General features: G+C 51.9%; 1 pseudogene; it reads right to left on the minus strand.

Moving 5' to 3' along the window:
• LOC136570617 (zinc finger protein 850-like) overlaps window positions 1–16,870 on the minus strand; it is a 101,568-nt pseudogene extending 84,698 nt beyond the window's left edge.
• Between the last annotated feature and the right edge of the window lie 2,294 nt (window positions 16,871–19,164).

The following is a 19,164-nucleotide window of genomic DNA, read 5'->3' on the forward strand; positions in this document are numbered from 1 at the left end:
GTGGGTAGTTGTCATAACCTCATGGGCCTGAAGGCCCTCGGCCTGTGCCTGGGGGGTGATCATGGTTGGGTCTGTGCCCATTAGTCGCTGTATACTGGAACCGTGCAGCGGGTGGTCTGCCCCAGTCACTAAGGCCAGCTGCTTTGTGCAGTTGTCCTCCCATTCCTGTTTGAAGACGATCATCCCCACCCCGTCAAAAATTAATCTGCAGGTTTGTTTAATGTCAAATGGGAGCATGTTATCTCCTCCAAAAACACTATCGATAAGAGTGGAAACCATAGCTGAATTAATCCCTCTGTCTGCAATTGCTTTAACAATGGCTTGCACATCCTTGGGGTTTACCGGTGAGTAGGTCCTCTGGTTTCTGCCTTGCCCCCCCACTTGGACCGGGAACGCTAGCGTGACTGATGGGGCTTAATCGGCGCATGCTATTTTTATTTTCCTCCAGTCTGTAAGCGGGGTTCGTTTCTTTCCTAACTTCCCCTTGACCAAAGCAGGAGCATTGTGATTACTAATCTTGTATACTCTCACTCCCTCTTTATCAGAGTTGGGAGTTGGCTACGGACCACTTGTCAAACCATTCGTCCCAGCTCGAGTCTGACTCGGGTCCGGAAGTCGACTGACTGGATACTTCCAGACTCCGGGACCTTTTTGTCAGGCTTCGACCCTGCCCCTTTTAACTAGCATTGGGCCGCTCCTTCCCTCTAGGCTTGCCCCGCCTCCTGCTGGGTGAGGCTCGTGTCTTATATGAATATGTTTTCAGACAAACACTCTGAGTGGGCCTAATTCCCCCTCCGCGTCTCCCCTCTTTCCTGCTCGCGCGTGTCTGCGTTATTTGGCAGACCTTCTCTGTCCCTGCCAACCGCGTCCGCATCCCTGCCATCTCTCTGGGGTTCGGCACCACCCTGTGGCGCGTAGGGCGGAGGTCCCTCCCAGGCCCCCTCAGACTCCAATGGCAGCGCTCCTCGCCTCCTTTGCCAGCCCGTCCCAAAAAGACCGTGCCTGCTCTTTTCCCTCAGCCAGTGGGCTTGGGCTCAAGAGCCGTGAAGAGCGTCCCCGTAGCTGCAAATCCCTGCGCTCAGCAGGACCGCAATCGCCCATAGTCTGCGTAGCCGCCTCCATCCCCAGCCAGGGCACGGCCAGCAAACAGTCCCGTGCGGCTTTCCAAGTTTCCTGCTCTTGCCGAGCCTTTTGGAGAGCCTGTACGACTCTTCCCCATGATTTAAGATTCTTCCCCGAACCTGAGGATATTGTTTCCTCAGCCAGAGCCTTAGTACACTTGTCCCATATTTCTGGGTGGATATGTCCACCGGCTAGTCAATGACCCCAATTTGCAACAGCCTCGACACAGCGAGGGTTAAGACTTTCGGTTTCCAATCAATACCCCATTGCCTATGAATCTGAAATACGACCTTTGTGAGAGCTTCCATCCTCCTTGCTGGTCCGGGAGTGTCCTTCCCGCTGAGCTGGCACAGCCGCTTCAGCCGCCGTTCACCTGTCCAGGCGATTCCCGTTTCCCAGGTAATTTCCTGGGTTTCGGCACCACTTTATTGCCTCTGCTGAGGTGTGATGACCTGGTTCAGGAACAGCACGGCAGCAAACCTCCAGCTGCTCGGGCCATGTGCTCACAAACACCAATATGGTGGATGGCAAAATGGCGTTTATTAACTGGTTACATGGGGTTATATAACCTCGGTTCTGCTTGTGTCATAAATGGGGCTTAGGTAACTTTAACAGCTGAGGGGAGGGGTTCTGTCTGCCCGTACAACGCGATATCTTCCGATCGCCTGTCCCTCACTTCCCACAGATCCCAGTCTATATAATCTCAGTCTATTTTATCCCACTCTGTAGGAACCCAGTCCATTTGAACCCAATCCATATTTGATCCCAGTCCATTTGATCCCAGTCCATATCCGATCCCAGTCCATATTTGATCCCAGTCCATATTTGATCCCAGTCCCTATTTCATCCCAGCCCCTATTTCATCCCACTCTGTAGGATCCCAGTCCCTGTTTATTCCCAGTCCATATTTGCTCCCAGCCCCTGTTTGATCCTACTCCATATTTGATCCCAACCCCTATTTGATCCCCGTCCCTATCTGATCTCAGTCCATATTTGATCCCAGTCCGTATTGCCCTGCACACATTCCAAAAGTCTGGAATTCCAGCTCCCAGCCAGGAAAAGATGTTCCCACCCGTGAAGGCAAATGGAGCAAAATCCTACAGAGACATTTCCCTGCCAGCCTTCAGGACTTCAGCTCCTGGGACTGCGAATTAAAATAATAATTGGGAAATAAAATAATAAATAATCAGGGGAGGGTCTGTGGGGACAGAGGGGTCAATTAAATCAATGCAGGGTCAAGTAAATCAGGGAAGGGGGCAGTTAAATCAGGGCAGGGGTCAATTAAATCAGGGGAGGATCTTTGGTGGCTGAGAGGTCAATTAAAAGAGGGCAGAGGTCAATTAAATCAGGGATGGGGTCAATTAAATCAGGGGAGGGTCTTTGGTGGTCACTGGGGTAAAAAATCAGGGGAGGGTATTTGGTGGTCCCTGAGGCAATTAAATATAGGGAGGGTCTCTGGTGGTGCCTGGGTCAATTCAATCAGGGGAGGGTTTCTGGTGGTCCGTGGGTCAAGGAGACACTAAGAGAGAAACAGAGCAGGCAAAGAGAGGCAGGAGAGAAAAGGGGACACAAAGACAATGAGCTGAGAAGGTGGCACTCTGCAAACAGAACTGCAATGGACTGAACATGAATGGGAAAGAAATCAGTAAGTCTGAGAGTTTTATTTGCTATCAAATACATCCCACACACCCAGCCCCACACAATCCCCATCCCACCACTCTAACTGAGCTCCCACAACTCTAATCACCTCCCAACCCCATCTCAGCCTGGTGGCTGTGGAATCGAGTGAGTTTGGTGTGGGGTTGAGTTTTTTGAGGTGGGTTTGAGCCCTTTTGGGGTAAGATTGAGCTGTTTTCACTGGGATTTGAGTGGTTTTGAGGTGACAGATCCATCCCCCTTGGCTTTTGGAGTGCAAAGAGATGGAGAATAGAAAAAAATTAAGGTGAAATTAAAAGTAGAAGCAGCCAGGTGTGTTCCCAACATGGATCACAGGGAATGTGGTTCACCTGGGCTGTGCCCAAAGTGCCTCCTCCAGTGGGGGATGGAGCTGGAGCAGCGCACGAAGCTCTGCCCGCACTCGGGGCACTCACAGGGCTTCCCTTACCGGTGCCTCCGTTGGTGTTGGGTCAAGTTAGAGCTGCTGGAGAAGCTCTTCCCACACTGGGGACACTCGTAGGGCCTCTCCCCTGTGTGGATGCGCCGGTGGGTGACGAGGTTGGAGTTGTGCTTGAATCCCTTCCCGCAGTCAGGGCAGCAGAAGGGCCTCTCCTCTGTGTGAATCCGATAGTGCTGGAGGAGGTAGGAGCTGGTCAGAAACCTCTTCCTGCATTTATCACACTCGTAGGGCCTCTCCCCAGTGTGGATGCGCCGGTGGGTGATGAGGGTGGAGTTCTGCCTGAATCCCTTCCCGCACTCAGGGCATTGGAAGGGCCTCTCCTCCATGTGAATCCGATAGTGCAGGAGGAGATGGGAGCTGATCCTAAACCCCTTCCCACACTTGGAACACTCATAGGGCCTCTCCCCAGTGTGGGTCCTCTGGTGCGTGATCAGGCTGGAGCTCTGGCTGAAGTGCATCCCACACTCAGAACACTTGTATGGCCTTTCTCCAGTGTGGGTCCTCTGGTGCTTGATCAGGCTGGAGCTCTGGCTGAAGCTCTTCCCACACTCCCCACATTCGTAGGGCTTCTCTCCAGTGTGGGTCCTCTGGTGCTGGATCAGGTGAGAGCTCCGGCTGAAGCACTTCCCACACTCGGAACACTCATAGGGCTTCTCTCCAGTGTGGGTCCTCTGGTGCCTGATCAGGTGGGAGCTACGGCTGAAGGTCTTCCCACACTCCCCACACTCGTAGGGCCTCTCCCCAGTGTGGATCCTCTGGTGCACAATCAGGTCGCAGTTCCACCTGAAGCTCTTCCCAATCTCCACACACGTGTGGGGCTTCTCCCCATCATGGAGCTGCTCATGGAGCACCAGCTCCGAGCTCTGGCTCCATCTCCGGCCGCCTTCCCGGCCCAGGCTGGCTCTTTCCCCCTCACATCCCTGCCATCTGCGTTTGCAGCCCCTCCTCGTGCGGCATCTCCGGGGCTTTTCCTCCCTGTTGGCTTCCTGCGCCGTGGAGCCGCTCAAAACAGCCTCTGCCACCAGGTTCTGCTGCGGGCATTTGTCCTCCCTGCTCTCCACGCTCAGCTCCTGCTCTGGGGGAGGAAGGACAAGGACAGGATGGGATTTGCCTCCGTGCCACAGGCAAGGGCAAGGAGATCCCCCCAGGGCTGAGCTGCAGCCGGGGGCTGTGCTGGGCTAGGAGATGGAGCAGCACAGAGGGGAAAGGGGCGCTCATCGCCAGCTCAGGGCTGTGCACAAATCACAAACAGGACTGGACTGCTAGGAATGTGTCTTGAGCTGTTTTATTTCCCAGCATCTGTCTCATTACTTGGTTATGACAATGGGAAGATGCCAGTAGCTCACATCACAGGTAGCAGACAAAGAACTTAATGTCAAAACTTACTTTAAAAGGTTTTTGACCAATCACGCAAAGCAAAGGCATACTGACAGTAGTTCTATCCAAGCCCTATAAGCACATTGACGGTTAAAACAATGCTCCCTTATTTCAAATACAATACCTGCTTGTAAGCCTTAAAACACAATGCACAGAGCTCCACTATTAAGCTTGGAACTTCCTAATATCTTTCTAGATACACTTTTCCGCAGGTTAGGGAGTTATTCTAGATAAGTGTTAATGCACAGACCATTGTTCTATTTCTCCCTACTTTCTACTTCTTATATAACTTTTCTGCTGACCAATCTTATGGTTACTGCAAAGCTCTAATCAGTTCTACTGTCTCTGAGGCTTGTCTTTTGAAGCTTTCCCAAAACCCTCTGATTTTAAGCATTCCAGAGACACTGACTTCCTCCTCACCTCCCTCAGTGTCCCAGGGCATCTTCCTCTTCCTCACAGCCTCCCAAGTGTTGGCAATGGGAAATCCTGGTTTGGGGAAAACAAGGGATGAGCACGTTGAGTTTGAAGGTCCCTCGGCCCGACTCCATCTCTACAAGTCACCGGCCATCTGGGCTCCAGAAAAACCTCCCAAACACCAAGATTCAGCCCTGAAAAAGCCACCCAGGAGTTCCCTGTCCCTGGTCCCTCCCCTCTGCTGTTCGGGGGTTCCCCCCTGTCCCAGCTGCTGGGGGTCACGCTTGGATTGGGGGTCCCCCTTCTCCTCGGTGCCCGCCCTGCCCAGGCTGCTGGCAGTCCCAGCAATGCCAAAAGCTCCCCCCGCTTCGCTCTCCCCATTTCGGGATGCCGGGGCTGTTTGGGCTCCCGGGCTCCCTTCTCCCCTCATTCTCTGCTCTGGGCTGCAGCGGCTCCAAGGAGTCCCCCCTGCCCCTCTCCAGGCTCTTGAGGCTCCCGCCAATGGCGGCGCTCCCCCCTCTCTGGGCTCCCCACTTTGGGCTCCTGGGGCACACAGGGCTCTGCTCCTCCAGGCTGCCTCTGCCGGCAGCCGCCACCGCCACCCCCCGATGTCCCCCCAAGGGGCCTTTTCTGCTCAGCCTTGGACTTCTTCATTCTCCAAACATCCCCCCAAAACCCCAACCCAGGGACCCTCTGGATATCTGGGCCGAGCTCCCCCTCCCCGCTCACCAGAGCCATGGGGGGGGCGATGATCCCACAGGTGGGAGCTGCGAATTCAGGCAGGGATCAAAGGCGTGGTTCCCTCAGTTCAGCCTTGATCCGCTTTTGTCCCTCCTCTTCCATCCCTCCTCCCCCTGCTCCTCCCCCCTAGCCCCACCTCCTTTTCCCCCTTCATCCCTGCCCTTCCCTGCCTCCTCCTCCTCCCCCAGCAGCAGCCACACCCTCGGTGCCCGTTCCCGCAGCCCTCGCAGCCCGCGGCAGGAGCGGGGATGGAGCCGGGACAGGTCGGGATGGGCAGCGCGGGGCTCTCGGCTGCTCCCAGCCGCTGCGGGCGGGGGGAACCCGGCCCGGGCCAAAGGAGAGGCAAACTGGGCAAACTGGGGGCTGCACATCCAAACTGGGCCTTGCTGGGGACCCTGCCTGGCCACTGCCAGCCCTTGGGGCTCCTCTCGGCACATCCGCCAGGGGGGAACGCACACAGGGCTGGGGGATCCCAGCAGTGGCAGCACTGCCAGGGACTGGGCTGCACTGGGATTGCACTGGGAGTGACTGGGGCTGTACTGGGCTTGTACTGACATCATACTGGGATCATACTGGGAGTGACTGGGACTCTACTGGCTTTGTATGGGCATCATACTGGGATCATACTGCCATGCCAGGGTACACTGTGATTGCACTAATGGAGAGTGGGATCATACTGGGATTGTACTGGGAGTGAGTAGGAGCCTGCAGGGGACAACTGAGACCATGTTAGGGGCAAATGGGATATACTGGGAGTGACTGGGAGTCACTGTGAGCAACTGGGAACATACTAGGACCAACTGAAAGGAACTGGGTGCATACTGGGGGTGATTGGAAACTGCTGGGCTTACACGGGGATGAACTGGGATCATGGCTGGAGGTGACTGGGATCATACTGGCAGTGAGTGCCACTACACTGAGGCTCACTGGGAGTGCTTGTGAGCAAATGGGATCATACTGGAAGGAACTGGAAAGATGCTGGAGATAACTGGGGTACACTGGGATATACTGGGAGTGACTGGAAGGAAAGTGAGGGTGAAAGAGAGCAACTGGAACCATGTAGAGCAAAACTGGTTTATTCTGGCAGAGACTGGGAGCACACTGGGCTCATCTTTGGATCATACTGGGAGTGACTGGACTAATACTGGGAGTGACTGAGTGTCACAGTGAGCACACCCTGCACATCATCCCCCATACTGGGCCTGACTGGGAGCAACTGGGAGCAAATGGCATCATACTGGGACTCACTGAGTTGATTGAGGAAGCAACTGGAACCATGCTGGCGGCAGCTGGGACCATACTGGGAGAGACTGGAGTAAGTGGGATTATACTTGTGAAAAGTGCATATTTTGTGACTGGATTTTCGCAAATATGAAAATGAATATTATACATCTTGTGTTAGAAACTAATGCTGTATTAATTCTCTTAAGAAGTGGGTTAAATACAGTTTTAGGTTATTACAAAATATTAAAATAGAAACTATGCTTGGTAAGAGACTTTCTTTAAAGAAAGGACTTGCAGCGAGATAGCAGCCCCAGGACACCTAAATCATTCAGAGAAAAAGAATTTATTGCTCTCTTATCAGAAGAAATTAACTTCTTCCCACCTCGAAGGCACTGTTAGGATTCAGAGGAAGAAGGTGGAACTGACCAGAATCCCATGTTTGAATGGAATTTATGCATCATGTATGAAGTGTATGAATATGCAACAGGCTATTGTTTTTAAGGGTTAATCCTTTGTTAAGGGGTGTCCTTTTTTGGGCTTACTTTGCCCAGGAAAAGGTACCCGGACTCCATAACACTTTGTATTTGTTGTCTCATATTGTCCTAATTCAAATTGTCCAAATTTTTATTACTCTAATTGTATTACTATTATGATAATTATTTTATTACTATTAAACTTTAAAATTTTAAAAACAAGTGATTGGCGTTTTTCACAATTATGGTAGCAGAGGATGGTTACCAACACCTCGCTGCCGGTGCTTTAGGAGAGTCAGAGTGGGGAAGGTGCCCCCTGCCCTCTTCAGCAGCCTCGCTCTGTTTGCCCTGGGGTGACCGACAGACGCAGGTTATGGTGGACAAAAGGAGACAATAAAACAAAGACAAGGGAAAAAGGCTCCCTACAACCGCGGCAATTGACCCCCTAAGAGTAGTAATGTGCACGAAGAACTCGGGAAGGAAAAGGGATTGGTAAGTATTTCTCAGGGGGGATGAATGTGAGTGAATGAGAGGCGGGCTGGTTGTGCCAGACCTGCCAAGTGAGTGCTGGACTCTCCCATGCTGCGTTTCTGACTTTCCGCGGTAAGTGGCCAGTAAAGAGACAAAGTGAATGTTAAAAGGAGTGAGAGAATCCCCCGGGGTAACTGGGACTGGTCTCAGAGAGGGGCTGGACCCCTCGGAGGAAGGAAGCAGAGGAGTTTCCTAGCCCAATCCACTAGGAAATGGGACAAAAGGGGCTCCTAAAACCTGCTGGGTTGAGGGATAAGAGTGCCCAAGAGCATCCAGAATTGAAACCTGCTGGGCTGAGGGATTAATATTCCAAGAGCATTCAGGGTAAAGCAAAATTCTGCCGGATTGAGGATATGCTCAAGAGCATCTGGGATTGGACAACACAGGTGGATTGAGAAATAAAAAAATGCCCAAGTGTTGGGGAAGATGAAACAGGAAAGCCTTATAAATATGATTGTCTGGCAAAAGATTTTGACAATATAGAAACTATAAGCAAGATTGAAATGAAAGCAAGCTTTGAGATACCTCAGTTACTGAACAACAGGAAAACAATGGTGTGGCCCAACTGAAAGTAATCCCCTTTTGATGGAACAATTCCCACTGCTTGCAGACAGATCCAAGGGTCAGAGCAGATCCTACTAGCTCAGCAGAAGGGGTCCAAAGAGGAGTTTTTACGGTTTAAAATATAACACAGTGTGGTAATGTAATGATTCTTATAGGCTGTATGTAAATGCTATAGGATTTGTATATTGTACTAGATTGGCTAGTGAGAATCAGAATATTCAACACAGAAGATTTATTGTATTGTAACGGGAACCTCACTCTCTTACACTTTTACCCTCTTACTCTCTTACCCTCTCATCCTCTCTACCCCTCTCTTCTCTCGGGCCTGCTCCGAGCTGTGCCTGGCAGCTCCAAGCAGGGCCCTGCACCCAGGCCCTTTGCAATAAACCGCAAGTTCCAGGGCCTGGCTGCAGAGATCTCGCGTCTCCGTCCGTCCCGACCGTCCTACCCCCTGACACTCAAGAGCACCCAAGAGCATCTGGGGTTGGACAACACAGCTGGGTTGAGGGATATCCAAGAGCACCAGGACTGGCCAGAAACACCTAAAATTGTAATAGGTGATGTGAGTGTAAAAGGTACCTTATTGTTGTTGTGTGTGTGAGAGAGAGTCACACACAAAATCAGCCTCAGCTTCCCGGGCAGGTGGGAAGGGGGGGCTGTGGAAAGAGGTGTGTGGGACCTGCAAATAAGGCATTGTTCTCCTGGGCGTGTGGGGGCTGTGGCATAAGATATAGGTGACCTGCAAACGGGCCTTTGTCCCCCCTGGACATGTGAGGGGGCCGTAGCTGAAGGGTGTGAGTGACACAAATCAGCCTCACCGGTGAACGGGCACCGGAGGCAGCAGAGTCAGGGCCCTCCCAGGAGGCCGGGAGATACTGAGACCCAGAGGCCAACGCCAAGGGGAGGGGGCCACAGGGACCCGCGATTCTCTGTCAACAGGGATCCACTTTGTGTCCTGAGCGTGTGAAAGAATGTGTGGAAGTGAATGAGAAATAAAAGCGAGTCAAGGTAGATGAATAAAAGTATATGTAATGTGGATTGTGTATTTTAAGCTTCACTATATCTCCTTGAAGGGGGCTGTAATGCACTGAAAGTAGTGTGAGAAAAAGGTTTTTTATTTTTAAGTGTGTAGTTGAAAGAAAAGTGGTATTTAGGTTGTTAGTGAAAGTGAAAAACAGTGGCAGATGATGAATAGATAAGATCTTGAAAAATGAGACAGAAAACCAGTAAGTTGGATTACAGGGAAAAAAAAAGAAAAAAAAATGGCACTTTGGGAGTTATGTTAGCTAACAGAGATACAACTCCTTGCAAAAGGAGAAAATAGAGGGTATGTAGTAGTTGATGGGAAAAACATGCAAACTATGGAAAAAGGGAAATTAACCTTAAACTAGTAAGCTCAAACTTGTGAACTATATACTTTAAAAAGAGCACTAGAATATTTAACACAAAATAAAGGAACCATATATACTAATTGAAGGTATGCCTTTAGCGTAGTACATACCTTTAAAAATTTGGAAAGGAAAAAGATTACTTAATTCAAGAGGAAAAGGTTTAGTACATGAGGAACTTATTTCAGAGGTTTTAGAGGCATTAAAATTACCTAAAAGAGATAGCTATAGTACATATTAAGGAATCCCAAAAGGGAAAGACCCCAGAAATAAGAGGAAATAATTTGGCAGATCACAAAGCTAAGGATGCAGCAGAAAGTGGAGCTGAGTGAGTTATGTTAATATTAACTCCAAACGAAGAAAAACTGGAAATTCCAAAGTTTAGGGAAGCCGAGAAAAAAGAATGAAACAAGACAGGAAGTGAACAAGATAAATCAGGGAAATAGAAACTTCTTGATGGAAGACAATTACTTAATAAAATGTACTTACTAGGAAAATATTAGAAGACATGCATCAGAAAACCCACTGGGGTACTCAAGCTTTGTGTGATCATTTTTTAAGGAACTATGTGTGCACTCAGATTTTTAGAGTAGCAAAGCAAGAAACTGAAAGATGCTTAATTTGCCAAAGGATAAATAAAAAGGTGATGAGAAAAACAACATTAGGAGGTCGTGAGTTAGCTTGTCGACCATTTCAAAGTATCCAAGCAGAAGTTTAGATTTGTTAGGCTCTGGATTTATTTGTAAAAAAACCCATATAATCTAGAAGAAAGAGAATATGCCATAGGTTAGACAGGAGATTTTAGGAGAATAAAAATCTTTAAAGTATGAGAAACCCCCTAGACAAAACAGGAAGAGAACAAGGGGAAATGAAAGGGAGGGGAACAAGAGGAAAAATCAGAAAGAGAGTGGGATCCTCTGCAGCTCTTGCCCCCTCCGTTCGCGGCCGAGGCGCCTGTCCCGGGTCCCGGCTCGCTGCCCGCCTCAGCTCCGCCTGCCCCGGTTTCCATCCCAGGTGCGGGCTCACTGCGCAGGGCAGCTCCACCTGCCCCGGCGCTGGCGGTGAATTTGTGTGCCCTGCTCCCACTGCCTGGCCCGCGGCCGCTCTGCCGGCCATGCTGGGGAAGATGGGGTTGCTCTGTCCTGCCGCGTGGGCCGAGGTCACCGCGCCGACCGCACCGAGGGCGGGTCCCAGCCATCCCATCCCCGGCTGCCCTGCCCGTGCCAGCTGCGCTGGGCACTGCCGCTGCTGCCGGGGTCTCCCACCTGCCTTTTCTCTGCCGGGAGCTGCCGGATCAGCCGCCATAAGCCATGTGGGGGCTGCCCACGCTCCGGCTCGGTCTCCACGGGAAGATCCCCCTCTGCCGATTCCGGCAGCAGACCCTGCCCACACTCCCACCGAGCCTCGGCGGGATATCCTCCCCTGACCCCGTCCTGCTCTGAGTTACATCCCCTTGGTAACCACAGCTCCGGCTGTTCAGGGAAACTCTCTCTCTACAGGAAGCACCTTATCTGAACACTAGGAGCTCAGTTAAAAGGCAGCCCTCTCCAAATTCCTTCTCAAAACACAGGAGAAAGGCTATGGAAGGTAAAAAAGTGAAAGAGTTAGATGAAGGGATTGCTCTATTCCCGTTAAGAGAGGTTCCCATGGCAGGGATGCGCTGCCCTGCCCCGCGGGAGCCACCAGCGCCCCTGCCGGCCGTGCCCGGAACTGCACCCAAGGGGAAAGCGCCGCAGCCGAAAGGCCGGGACTGGCTCCGGGCTCTGTTTGTTGTCACTGCCGGAGCTGTGGTTGTTTGTTTGCTTTATTTACACGCTAGTAAAGAACTGGTATTCCTATTCCCATAGCTTTGCCTGAGAGACTCTATTTCACTAGCCTAAAAATTAAGAGGGAGGGGGTTTGCATTCTCCATTCCAAGAGAGGCTTTTTCTGCCTTCCCAAGCAGACACCTGTCTTGTAAAGCAAGACAAACACCCACAGGCACTGAGGGGGGCTGCAGGAGGGGCAGAAGAAGGCCCTGCAGCACTTGGGCACAAAGGCCCAGCAGGTGAATGCAAGAAGGGAGCAGCAAAAGGCCAAGCTGAAGGCAAAGGCCAGGGCAGAGTTCCTACAGCCCCTGAGGGATCAACCCCAGGGCCCAAGGGGGCCCCAGCACCCAGGGCACGGGCTCGGCCACAAGCACCCGGCAGAGGCATTGCCCTCCTCGGCAGGGGACAGCCCACCCAAACAGCCCCTGGCAAGGAATCAGGGCTCCAGCTGCAGGGCACAAGGACACTGCAAGCACAGACAGCAGCACCCTCAGGACCAGCAAGTCCACCCCTTGATGGACATGGATTGGCAGGGCTGTCACAGCTCCCATCACATCAGGGACCCTCCACACTGGAGCCCTTGAGAACATTCAGGGTGGGTCTGCATTGAGAGGAGGCCTCTCCTGATGGACACAGGGGCCTCTCAATCCACTCTGAATCTTAGACCTAAGGGAGGGAGAAATGCCAAAAATGTCTTTGATGATTCATGGCATAAGTGGGAAAGATGTATGGTTTTATTCAACCACTATTAGTAGATCTGGGAGATGGATTTGAAATGCATGAAGTTTTATTTGCTCCTAATTGCTATCATGATTTACTGGGAAGGGATTTGATCCCTAAATTTGGAACGCAAATTAATATTATAAAAGGTGATACAGAGGCCAGTTCTGTTGTACCTCTGTGTCAAATGTCTGGCCAGGCCTATGCTGAAGTGAACCCAGAAGTGTGGGCAGCCCCAGGGAAATAGGGAAAATTAGATATGGAGCCTCTCCAAAGTACTCTGAAGCAACCAGGACAAGTGGTGTCTAAAAGCAACAGCCTGTTCCAGGGGAGGGAAGGAAGGGGAATCAGACAAAGCGCAGGTCACCGCCCCATGCTCAGCTCAACCCAAGGAGCTGTGGGTGCTTGTAAGAGCCTGGCACTGAAATGCCCTGAGCAGGAAGGCTTCAATATCTTCTGCTGACACCATGGCACCTAACAGGGGGGCAAAAGCAATTCTGACTGCTTCAGCAAGCACTGGATCAGAGATCAAGGTATATTCTCCCACAGGAAGCTGGGCTGGCACAGAGCCTGCCCTGGCACTTTGCTGTTGCCAACACCCAGCCAGGACATCGGCTCCTGCCTAAGGAGTGCAAAGCAGCACCACTGGTGGCCAAGGGGCCCATGCCAAGTGTCCCTGAGGCCAGAAACAGCCGCCAGCACAGCTGAACACGGGGGGACCCCTCAGCCTGGCCTCAGGGGCTCTGAAGCCCCGGAGATTTGCACTTCCCGCCTGCAGCAGGACCATGGGAGCCCCCACTGAGCCTGCCCTGAAGGCAACGCAGCAGCAGCCAGGGCTCCACAGCGGGCCAAGCCCCTGGGCCTGCCCACAGATCCTCTGCTCAAACCCTCGGAAATCCTGGCCACCCTCCTCTGGCACCTCCAGCCACTGCGGCCAAGCCTTGCTGCCACTGCTGCAGCTTCAGCGCTGGCTGGGCCTGCACTGCCACAGCTGCTGGGGAGCACCACGGCACAATTCCACTCTGGGCTGCTTGGGATTGCATTGCTGCAAAATGTACCCATTTTGTTTCTTTTAAATCTTGTTTCTCTGCTCAGAATGGTTTCTCTACTCAAGGGTTTGCCTTTGGGAAAGAAATTTTAAAGGTTTTATTTAATGGATGTTACACCACTCAATGGAGATGAGTTCAACATCTCCACAGACTGGGAATAGCCCAAAAGACACCCACAGAGATAACGACCAGCAACGAAACATCAACGCCCAGCAGCAAACAGCAACCAACAGCTACCCCAGACACTGCCCCCGGCACAGCTGGAGACACCTGGTCTGGAAAAGGCTGAGAAGGAAATCCAGGAGTGTGGAACGAATTCACAGCAGAGGGGAAGAATCCGGGTCCAATTGATGCCGAATTTTGCCCCAAAAGGCGAGAATAAGCTGCCCAGAGACTGGATTTGAGGTCTATAGGCAGGAGGTATTTATTGGCAACGCGTTGGAGAAATCGCTAAATGGATTTCCGAATTATGTACAGCAAAAGCAGGTTTTTATACAATTTTTGAAGAAGGATTACATCATTATTACATGCATATTCATAGGTAGGCAGGAGTACAGGTGGAGTCTTCCAGGAATTCTTGGTCTTCCTTAGTTAAATTTCAAGCTTTTCCTAATTCGGGCAGTTTCCTGTTATTCTTGGCATGTTTTTCCATGGCTTGGCAGAAGTTATTGTTGTAGTTGGCTTGATTCTAACGGCTTGGCAGGTCACTTTAACTTATTGGCTTCCATTTCTGCTTTTCTCTTCACATATTCTAATTCCAATGTTTCCTCTTCAAATATTCTAATTCCAAAGTCTCTTCTGTGAGTGTTTTTGGTTAACTTATCTAGATATCTGATCAAAGTTAGGGCTCCCTAACAGTGTATTTTAGGTTATTTATTAACTTCTTCCTAATAGTGTATTTTAGGTTATTTATTAACTTCTGCGATCCCCTTGATATACTTTTAAGTGTCTTTTAATTCTTTTATTTCTCAAAAACTATTGTTCAATATAATAAATGGCTTCACAATAGGAAACCAAATACTAAAAACTTACACAACTTGGAAGCAATGAACATTAAAGCACTGGATTTAGATTGGTTCAGACTACATAAAGTTTAGGAAAAATCTAGTAAAACTCACGTGTCATGGAATGATTTCTCTGCACAGCCGGGCTATTTGTGAAAGAAATTATTTCTGTTGCACATCCTGGCCAGAAACAAGTAATGCCTTGACTCTCTAACACTAAAGGATTCTTGGAGAGTTTTTGTTTTCCTGCAGTTTCAGTGACAAAATTACAACATGGGAAAATTTTTTCGTAATTTTTTATATTGTCAGGTAGGTTTGGGACAGAAGTGTGAGAATCAATTTTTGCTCTGGGTTTTTCCATGTCCGCCTTTATGTTGAATTTTGCAAAATTGAACAGCTTTAACTGTAACACTTTTAACTCGTAAATAGTTGATACTTTTTTTAAAAAAAGCAGATTCTGGGGGGGCCACATGTGACTCACCAGACGGCTGCCCTGGAAGAGAAGCTTCATTCCAGGCAGCCTGCAGAGGAGCTTTAGAAATGCAAATGAACACTGCTGGGCAAAGCCTGGACAATGTACCTGGGTCTCTTGCCTGGGGCAGGAATTGGTCTGATTCCCTCTGCCCTCACCCCAAGCTCTGCCTGCTTGCCCTGATGGAATTTGCACAGCTCAAGGCAGAGTCCAGGGTGAGGATATCTGACCCTGCAACAGAAACGGGTGAAGCTGCAAAGGGAAACAGCAAATGGAGAATGTTGGGAAAACTTCACTATAAATAAATGGGGGGGAATCATCTCTCTGCCCACTCCAACATGTGCAGTCACTGTCTGTGTTATATAGGGCGTATTAGAGCACTGAAATGTTCTTGCTACCACAAGTTCAGGGAAATCAGTTGGGAATCCAAGTATTTGATGATTAAATTAGAGAAAAGCATCAATTGATGCAGTCCTGGCTGGAGAGAGCAGCCAAAAATGGAGAAAAGATGAACGGCCAGCAGAACAAATCCTACAACACCATGCACCAGCCCCTGGGAACCCAAACCAATTCATGTCAGGAGCCACAGAACCCATTTCTCATTTCAATGGCATCATTAGATTACAAGCTGCCCTGGGAATAACCAACCAGACAGCTCCAGCTCCTGACCTTCCTGCTGACCAATCCACTGAAATGAGGAACACAACATTTCACCATGGGATGGGATCAGATCATCTGTTAGCAGAAAAAGGAGGAGTTTGTAGAAAATAAAATGACTCAAACTGGTCTTGGCAAATAGATGACAAAGGAAAAGTGCTGAAAAATATAACAAAAGAAACAAGAAAGCAGCTCATGTTCTGGCCCAAATGTGCAAAGAATGGGAATGGGACATTTTTGTGGCTCCCTGGCAGACCATGGGTTAACGATGGTGATGTGATGTGCAGGATCCTCTGATGTGCTACAGCAACTCTCACCTTTTTACCATGCTCCACACCTTGAGAGTGCAGCTCATTCAGCAGCTGAGCGAGGGGATGCAGGTGGCAGCCAGGCCTCCTGATCCAGAAACGGCTACAGAAGGACAGGGAATGAGGGCACTGAGAATAATCCCAAAACCAAAGAAGACTAAGTAAGAAAAAACCGAGTCAATGAGTGAGTCTGCCGGAGATAGGGCCAGGGACTTGTAGATAAGGAAGTAACAGGAGAAACCATCAGTTTCAGAAAATGTTAGAAATTGACACGGAAAGCTCCTCAAAGTCCCACTAAATTCCTGAACTTCCAGAAGAACAAAGACTTAACAGAGCCAGGAATATCGGCTGTTCCACAAAAGTGGGGTTGCACATTAACGAGGACATGCAGTTGGCGGATGGGGAAGTCTGAACCTTCCAAGTACCTCAGCCAGTGGGCAAAGGGAGAGGGAGATGAGGCCGGGAAAATGAGGATAAAAAGGAGGCTGCGAACTACAACAATGGCAGAGAGCGCACGGCAAATGCCCCACGGCCTCTCCCTCTGCTCAGCAATAAAGTCACTTGTACAGGACTCCTCTGTCTCCTCTGGGCACAGAAACCTCCGGCCACGTGAATTTCCCCGCACAGCCCCGGGCACGGGGCAGCCGCCTCTGTCCCAGCCACAGGAACCGGGCCGAGCCAGCGCTGCTCCGGCAGCGGCTCCTGCCGAGGCAGCGGCCGCAAGGAGACCGCGGGCAGCCGCTACCGCGGCGCCCTCACGCCAGCGGCAACACGCGCCGGACACGGCACAACGAACCCGCCTGAGCCCCCTGCCGCCCCCGAGGCCCGCAGCGAGCCCCGAGCCCCCGCACAACCCAGCGCGCCGCCCACCTGCGCTGCGGCCGCCTCCCAGCTCCGCCGCCGCCGCCGCCTCACCGCGCTCCGGCCGCTGCCGCCGCTCCCGGGCCCGCACAGACGCTCCGCCAGTGGCGCCGCTGCCGAGCCACGGCCGCCTTCAGGCCGCCACCGGGGCCCTGCCCCGCCCCGATCCCACCAATCAGCGCGCCAGAACCACGACTGACGGCACCGTCGCCCAATCGCAGCCGGGGGCGGGCTCTGCACACGGCACAGCCTCGCCCCGCGCTCTCAGGGCCCCCCGGGCTGCGTGAGGGCAGAGCCGGAGATGAGGAACAACCCTGGAACGGGCCCGGGCCCGAGCGGGATTGAGCTGAAAACACAAACAAACTTCTCCGCGCCTCCCGCCACGGCTTTCCCGGCACTGCGGCTTCTGTGGCTCCGGCTCCGCGGAAAGCCCCGGAGCCTCACTACTGCTACCCCTAATTAGGAGCATCAGTGCATCGCTTTGATTTCTCCCAAAAAGGGAAAACCGCCCCAAAGCCCTGTGGATGAGTGGGGGAGGGGAGAGATTTCTGACAGAAAACTAAAAACTCAGAGGAGGAAAATGAGATGTAAGTGAAGAGCCTTAAATCCCGCCTTCCCCCACGCCTCCCTCCTTCCAGCTGCACCTCCTACCCCGGCAGTGCCGGAGACAGGGAATGGGGCCGTGCTCACTTCATGCCCCGGGGCTTCTCCCTCTGCTCAGGGACAGGAGTCGTTCCCCTGCTGCACCCTGGGCTCTCTCCCACCGGAGACTTCTCCAGGAACTTCTCCAAGCTGAGTCCATCCCACGGGGCACAGCCCCCCTCCAAGTGCTGCAGCGTGGGTCACTGTGCCCCGGGGTCAGTCCTGCCAGGACAGGCTGCTCCAGCGGGGCCCCTCTGGCCACGGGGTCACAGCCTCCTCTCAGGCATCCCCGTGCTCCAGCGTGGCTGCTCCGGGGGCTGCAGGGGGATCTCTGCATCCCCATGGATCTGCGGGGAGATCTCTGCATCTGGCACCGCCATTTTTGGAGGCACCAGGAATAGGCTGAACTCTGCCTGAAGCTCTTCTCACATTCCCCACACCCTTCCCAGCACAGGGAGGGTTTTACCTCCTCACAGCTCCCCAGGCTGGGTTGGCAGCCCCTCCTCGTGTGGGATCTCTGGGGCTTTTCCTCCCCATTGGATTCCTGCGCCGTGGAGCTGTTCCAAATGGCCTCTTCCACGAGGTTCTGTGGCAGGGATTTGTTCTCCCTGGTCTCTGTCCACAGCTCAGTGCCTGGGGGAGGAAGGACAAGGAGAGGAAGAGACAGGGAGAAGGGAAAAGGAAAAGGCAGGAAGAGAGGAAGGAACGAGAAGGAACAAGGGAGGAAGGAGATGGGAAAGGAACATGGATGGATGAAGGACAGAATGAGGAGAGGAAGGAGGGCGGAGAAGGAGAAGATGGGATTTGCCTCCATGCCAGAGGGAAGGGGAAGGAGGTCCCCCCAGTCCATCCCTGGCAGGATGGCGTTGGCAGTGAGGCTGTCCTGCAGCGATGCTGGGCTGGGAGATGGAGCAGCAGGGAGGGGAAAGGGGCAGTGATTCCTCCTGCCCTGCCTGGCTGTCCCAGTCTGGAGCGTCCTGGCGCTGCCAAGGCCCTTGGAGCGTCCGGCACTCAGGAGCCCGGAGCTCACGGCTGCTTTATAAAGCTGACAAAGTCGGCAGGATGGGTCTGGGTATGATCTCAGCAAACTGGGTTTATTGGTACAGGAACAGGGGACAGAGCTGAACAGGGTCCAGGCACAAAGACAGGGTGCCAGCTGAGGGCACAGGGGGTTTTTATATGGGGTAGTGAGGGTGGAGCTGAGGGTCAGGGTCCAATGGATATAGGGGAAAATGGGGCAAAGGAGGGTTTAAGGGTCAGGACAGCTAATAGGGAAACAGGGGCAGAGGAATGCAGTAAACTGGGCGAATGAAGGGACAGAGAGGGAGAACATTCTAGGGACTAAGCAAAGATGGGTAACAGGGGTTGAACTAGGGTAATTAGGCCAACGGGCCAATGGGGTAACATAACTTTCCAAAAGTCAGCATGTACCAGCAAAGATCTATAGGACAAGCAAGCTTCTCCCCATAACCTTTAAATCTATTCTTCTTATTAGGGACCAGTCCTCCACGGGTGGGAGATTGAGACTCCCATGGGCCTCCACACCAGTGCATCTTCCTTTTCCTCGCGGCCTCCTTCTCCTCCATCCAGACAAAGTTTAGGATTGACAAATCCTGGCTTTGGGGGAAGAACAAGGGGGTGAGTACCTTGGGTTTTGTGAGAAATGAGCCTCACTCTTTAGAATTTTTGAAAG

This window comes from Molothrus aeneus, unplaced genomic scaffold, assembly GCF_037042795.1.
Source record: "Molothrus aeneus isolate 106 unplaced genomic scaffold, BPBGC_Maene_1.0 scaffold_35, whole genome shotgun sequence".
NCBI classification, from domain to species: Eukaryota; Metazoa; Chordata; class Aves; order Passeriformes; family Icteridae; genus Molothrus; species Molothrus aeneus.